Here is a 7,723-nt window from a genome sequence, read left to right as displayed (position 1 = left end):
ACATGGTGCTGAGGATTAAACCCAGGGCCTCACACTATGAGGCAAGCACTCTACCACTGAGCCATAACCCCAGCCTTCTTCTCTTTTCTTTATGGTTAATTAATTTCTTCTGGTAGTATATTTTGATTGCTTCATTTTTACTTTTACTGTATTTATTGTACAGTAAAAGTAAAAATGAGCTGAATTATCATTGAATCTCTAATGTGGTTACCAGGAGGCCTGGAGAAAACATATTTAAACTTATTGTGTTGTATAAAAGTTATCTTATATTAGACAAAGATGCCCAAAACATACATTGGAGTAAAAATAGCCTCTTCAACAAATGGTGCTGGGAAAATTGGAAATCCATATGCTTTGGAACTCTATGCATTTCTCTATCCCAATAACTCTTAAATTTGGTCTTTCTATGCTACCCCATATTTCTTGAATGCTCTGCTTGTGGTTTCTTATCATCTTCACTGTGTCATCTACATTATTTTCCAGATTATATATTTTGTCTTCATTGTCTGAGGTCCTGCCTTCCAAGTGATCTAATCTGTTGGTGGTGCTTTCAATTGAGTTTTTAATTTGGTTTATTGTTTCCTTCAGTTCATGGGTTTCTATTTTTTTTCCAGAATCTCTATCTCCTTATTAAAGTAATCCTTTGCTTCATGTATTTGCTTATGTAGCTCTTTATTGAAATGATCTTTTGCTGCCTGTATTCGCTCTCTTATATTATCCTTTAATTCACAGAACATTTTAATCTTGTACATCCTGAACTCCTTATCTGTAATTTCTTCTGTTGTGCTGGCCATGGATTCTAATAATGTAGTATCTTGATTTGTTTGGGGGGGCTGTCTTCCCTTGCTTTCTCTTATTGTTAATGTGTCTTCCCTTCTAGAACTGGATCCAAGGAATTATTGTTTTTTACCCTATAGGCTTATAATGTGCTGCAGGATTCCAAAACCTCTCCTTTGAGGAGAGAACAATATTAACAGATCTCAATACAAACAATATACAACCTAAAATCAAATAGCTGCTATTGATACATTTACAGTTTTTCACAATATACAGAAATGGTGAGTACAATTGTTATCTACAATATAAACAGTAGGTTTACAAAAGGGTCTACAGTTTCTGATGGTGAATAGAGAACCAGGGATGAGGTGTAGAATAAGAAAATCAGAATAGTCAAAGCAATCCCTAGCAAGAAGAGTGAAACAGGTGGCTTCACTCTACCAGAACTTAAACTGTACTACTGAGCAACAGTAACAAAAACAGCATGGTTTGGCATCAAAATAGACTTGTAGACAAATGGTACAGAATAGAGGACACAGAGAAAAACCTACATAAATATAGTTATCGCATATTAGACAAAGGTGCCAAAAACATATATTGGAGAAAAAAGCCCCTTCAACAAATGATGCTCATAAAACTGGACATTCATATGCAGCAAAATGAAATTAAGCCCCTATCTCTTACCATGCACAAAACTCAACTCAAAGTGGATCAAGAACCTAGGAATTAAACCAGATACCCTGTGCCTAATAGAAAAAAAAAGTAGGCACAAATCTTCATCATGTCGGATTAGGTCCCAATTGCCTTAACAAGACTCCTATAGCACAAAAAATAAAATCAGAACTCAATAAATGGGATGAATTCAAACTGAAAAGCTTCTCAGTTAAAGAAACAATCAGTGGGGTGAATAGAGAGCCTACAAAATGGGAACAAATTTTTACCACATGCACATCAGATAGAGCACTAATCTCTAGGATATATAAAGAACTCAAAAAATTTAACACCAAAAAATGAATAAATAAGCTGATCAGTAAATGGACTAAGGAACTTCTAAGAAGATGATATATAATCAATCAATGAATATATTAAAAATGTTCAGCATCCTAGCAATCAGAGAAATACAAATCCGAACTAAGATGTCATCTCACTCCAGTCAGAATAGCAGCTATTAAGCATACAAACAGGGCTGAGGTTGTGACTCAGAGGTAGAGTGCTCACCTGGCATGTGTGGGACACTGGGTTTGATCCTCAGCCCCACATGAAAATAAAATAAAGGTATTATGTCCATCTACAACTAAGAAATAAATATTTTTTTAAAAAATACAAACAACAATGTGTGTTGGTAAGGATTGGGGGGAAAAGCACACCCACATATTGCTGGTTGCAATGCTGGACTGCAAATTGTTGCAACCAATCTGGAAAGCATTATGGATATTCCTTGGAAAACGTGGAATGTAACTACCATTTGACTGACCTATGCCACTCCTCAGTTTACACCCAAAGGATTTAAAAACAGCATACTACAGGGACACAGCCACGTCAATGTTTATAGCAGCACAATTCAAAATAGCTAAACTGTGGAACCAACCTACATGCCCTTAAATAGATGAATGGATAAAGAAACTATGGTATATATACACAATGGAATATTACTCAGCATTAAAAGATAATAAAAATCATGATATTTGAAGGTAAATGGATGGATTGGAGAATATTATACTAAGTGAAGTAAGCCAATCTGAAAAAAAATGCTGAATGTCTTCTCTGACATGAGGATGCTGATCCATAATGGGGATCGGGTTGCAGGGAGCATGGGAGGAAACTTTAGATGGGGACATGGGGAGGGAAAGGAGGGGGCAGGGCAGTAGAAAAGGCAGTGGAATGAGATGGGCGTCATAACCCTAAGTAAATTTATGAAGACATAAATGGTGTGACTCTATTTTGTGTACAACAAGACATGAAAACTTGTGCTCTATATGTGTACTATAAATTGAAATGCATCCTGCTATCCTATATAACAAATTAGATTAAATAAAAAAAATAAAAAGTGATGTATACTGTTAAATTTAGATGGTATTTGGCCACATATTCTATATGATAAGAGGAAAGAGTTTATTTATTTAAATATATTTAAAATATATTAAATATGTATATACATTTAAGGAAGACATGGAGCCATGAAGTCATCCTAAAATCAATAGGAATTTGATTTGGAAAATATATGTTCTTTCCTAACACATATAACTAATTCCTGTTGGTGGAGCCCTAAATAAACATAAGCTAGGTCAATCAATCTTTATAAAAAATGTGTCAAAGTTAAAAATACTAAAGCCTGAGAATTAGAGGATATTATAGATGCACAATGAATAAATAGAGTAAGGTTCTTGATTGAGTCCTGAAAGAAAAAAAAGTAACAAAACAGAATATTAATGCAATATTTGTGGAAATGTGACTGACACAGCAGAAAATATAAAATAATAAAAATGGCGGAATAGACAGCTGTATAAGTCAACTTTTTAAGACAGATAGTTATCTGATAAATAACAACTTAAAAGGAGGAAATATTTATTTTAGCCCATAGTTTCAGAGGTTTTAGTCATAGCCAGCTAGGTGAATTTATTTTTCGTATCCTAAGGTGAGGCAGAAAAACATGGTGGAAAGACAGGGTAAAATAAAGATGCTCAGTTCATTGTAGCTGGAAGGAGAGAGAGAGANATATTCCCTATCTAGAATTAATCTAATCCTCCCATGCTCTCCCTGCCTACCCCACTATGAGTCACCCCCCCCCTTATATCGGATAAAACAATTGGCATTTGGTTTTTTGGGATTGCCTAACTTCACTTAGCATTATTTTCTCAAACGCCATCAATTTACCTGCAAATGCCATGGTTTTGTTCTTTTTTTTAATGCTGAGTAATATTCCATTGTGCATAAATGCCACATATTTTTTATCCATTCAACCACTGAAGAACCTCTAGGTTGGCTCCACAGTTTAGCTATTGTGAATTGTGCTGCTATAAACATTGATGTGGCTGTGGCCCTGGAATACGCTGTTTTTTAAGTCCTTTGGGTATAGTCCAAGAAGAGGAATAACCATGTCAAATGATGATGTTCCATTCCCAGATTTCCAAGAAATCTCCATACTGCTTTTCAAATTGGCTGCACCAATTTGCAGTCCCACCAGCAATGTATGAGTGTACCTTTTTTCCCACATCCTTTCCAACACTTATTGTTGTTTGTCTTCATACTAGCTGCCATTCTGACTGAAGTGAGATATCTTAGAGTAGTTTGATTTTACATTTCTCTGATTGCTAGAGATGATGAGCATTTTTTCATGTATTTGTTGATTGATTTTAAATACTCTTCTGAGAAGTGTCTGTTCAGGTCATTGACCCATTTATTGATTGGGTTATTTGATTTTTGGTGCTTAGCTTCTTGAGTTCTTTATATACCCTAGAGATTAGTGCTGCATCTGATGTGTGACATTTTCTTTGTTTATTAATCAGTTGATGGACACTTATGTTGTTTGATCTTTTTCATTATTATTAATGTGATACACAATGAATATTGGAACACAAATACGTCTCAGCACACTGATTGAATTTTCACATTGTTATTGCTAAATGATGATAGTTCTACTTTTTTTTTAATTTTGGGAAGACCATCATACTTTTTAATTGTCTGTACTAATTTTCATGTCCACCAGCAGTGTCCAAGGATTCTCTATGCATATGTGTGTATATGTTGTAGTTGACACAATATCTTTATTTATTTATTCATTTATTTGTCTATATTTAATTTATTTATATGTGGTGCTGAGGATCGAACCCAGGGTGTCGCACCTGCGAGGTGAGCACTCTTCCACTGAGCCACAACCCCAGCCCCTCTCTATGCATTTTGTATAATAGCATTATTTTAAAAGCTAGATAAAAATCTCATTCTTGTTTTGATTGGAATATCCCTGATGATGAGTGATGTTGAGTAGGTTTTCTACATACTTATTAGCCATTTGTTTCTTATCTTTTAATACTTGATTCACGATACATGACCATTTGGATCTATTATCCTTTTTTTTTGATCATGGGGACTTAACCCAGAAGGCCTTTACCACAGAGCACCATTCCCAGTCCTTTTTGTTTGTTTGTTTGCTTGTTTTTGTTTTTTTTTTTGTTTTTTTTTTTTTTTTTTGAGACAGGGTTTCACTAAATTGCTAGGTTGCCCAAGCTGGCCTGAAACTTGTGAACCTCCTGCTTCAGCATCTCCAGTCATAAAAAATTACGGGTGTGTGCTACTATGCCTGGATTTATTATACATTTTGGAGTTGGATTATTTGTTTTTTGGTAGCGAACTTTTGGAGTTTATTTATTTATTTATTTATTTGTGACAGCAGAATGAATTTCAATTCTTATTATACATATACAGCACAATTTTTCATATCTCTGGTTGTATACAAAGTATATTCACACCAATTCATGTCTTCATACATGTACTTTGGATAATAATGTCCATCACATTCCATCATCATTTCTAACCCCATTCCCCCTCCCTTCCCCTCCAACCCCTCTGCCCTATCTAGAATTAATTTATTCCTCCCATGCTCCATCTCCCTAACCCACTATGAGTCAGCCTCCTTATATCAGAGAAAACATTCAGCATTTGGGTTTTGGGGATTGGCTAACTTCACTTAGCATTATCTTCTTTAATTCCATCCATTTATCTGCAATTGCCACAATTTTATTCCCTTTTATTGCTGAGTAATATTCCATTGTGTATATATGCTACAATTTTTAGCCATCCATTTATTGAAGAGCAGCTAGGTTTGTTCCACAGTTTGGTCAAAAAATTCCTTATATGTCCAAAAACAATTTAAATTTTTTTCTTTCATCCTAAACGTTGTCTTTTATCTCTGTTGGTGATTTCCTTTGCAGTACAAAGGCTTCTGTTAAAAATCAAACTAATTTGCTTATTTTTGCCTTTATTTTAGGTGATTTGGGGGGAGAGGTCTTGTTCAGAAAATTGCAACCCATTCCTGTCCTGAAGTGTTTCTCTAAAGGTTCTATTATAGTAGTTTCAAAGTTTCAAGTTTTATAGTTAAGTCTTTAATCAAATTTGAGTTGATTTTTGCAACTGGTAAATAATACTGTTCTACTTTCATTGTTCTGTATGTGGATGTCAAATTTTGCCAGGCACTCTCCTTTATCCAATGTGTTTTCTGAATAACTTTGTCAAAAGTTGATTGGCTATAGATATATGGAATTATTTTTATGCTTACTTGTTCTTTTCTATTGGACTCTATGCCTGTTTTCATGCCAATTTCGTGTTGTTTTGAGTATTATAACTCTAGTAATTTTGGAATCAGGCAGTGTAATTCCTCCTTTCTTGTTCTTTTTTGCTCAAAATGGATATTGTTCTTCAGAATTGTGTGTGTGTGTGTGTGTTTCCATACAAATTTTAGAATTGCTGTTTTCTATTTCTGTGAAGACTGTCATTGGTATTTTGATGGTAACTGTACTGTATCTGTAAACCAGTTTTGATACTGGATATCTTAACTACATTGATTCTTCCTATCAATGAGCATGGGATGTCTTTCAACATTTTATATCCACTTCAATGTTAATTATCAATGTTTTATTATTTTCATTTTAGAGGTCTTTTACTTTCTAGGTTAAATTTATACCTAGGCATAGTTTTTGCAGGTACTGTAAATAGAATTGCTTCTTAATTTCTATTTCATAAAAATGTGATGTTGGTATAAAGCAATCTTACTGACTTTTTGTGTTGGTTTTGAATCCTGCAATTTGTTGAATTAACTTACTCATTCTAATAATTTTGGTGGAATTTTTGGTAGATAATATGGCATCTATAAACAGTAAGATTTGATATATATTTTTACTTAGAAGATGTTTATTGCTTTCTCTTAACTAATTGCTCTAAGACTTCTAGTATTATCTTGAATAAAAGTGGTGAAAATGGGGAGTAACTTGCTCCAGAACTTTGAGAGGAAACATTCATATTTTCTCCACTCAAATAAAGTTAGATGTTAGCTTAGTATAAGTGACCATTATTATGTTGAGGTATATTACTTGTGTGGTTAAATTGTTTGGCACTTTTAATATGAAGTTATGTTGCATTTTATTGAATACCTTTTCTCTGCTGATTGAGATAACCATATTTTTTTTCTTCATTCCATTGATATGGTCTATTGACTTTATTCTTTCATATTTATTAAACCATCCTTCCATTTCTGGAATTAATTATACTTGACCCTAGTGAATATCTGTTCAATATGCTGTTGGATTTGGTTCACTAGGAGTGCATTGAGGAATTTTGTGTTTATGTTCATCAAGGACATTAGCCTGTAGTTTTACTTTTATTCTGTCTTTACATTTTTCTAGAATAATTTCTTATTCTTTTTCCTAGTTATAGATGAACCTTTATTTTATTTATTTCTGTGTGGTACTGAGAATCAAAACTAGTGCCTCACATATGCAAGGCAAGTGCTCTACCACTGAGCTATAGGCCCAGCTCCTGTCTTTACTTTTATTCTGTTTTCTTTTTTTTTATTTCCTAAGGGTTATGCTGGTCTCAGAGAATGTATTTAGAAGAAATCCTTTTTTATTTTTTGGAATAACTGAAAGAGAATTAGTGTTTGTTCTTCTTTAAATATTGGGTAGAATTCAGCAGAAAGCCATCTGGTCCTGGGCTTTTTTTATGGGACTGTTTATTACTGAGCCAATATTATTACTTGTCTCTTCCTGTATTCAGAATTCAGTCTTGGTAAGAGCTATATGTGGGGGAATTTGTCCATTTAATAAAAATCAAAATCATAATTTTTTTGGTATATAATTGTTTAAGGCAATTTATAATGATAGCTCTCTCTCTCTCTCTCTCTCTCTCTCTCTCTCTCTGTATACATACACACACATATATACACATACATATATGT

Source organism: Marmota marmota, unplaced genomic scaffold, assembly GCF_001458135.2.
Source record: "Marmota marmota marmota unplaced genomic scaffold, marMar, whole genome shotgun sequence".
NCBI lineage: Eukaryota > Metazoa > Chordata > Mammalia > Rodentia > Sciuridae > Marmota > Marmota marmota.
This window is presented reverse-complemented; position numbering follows the sequence as displayed.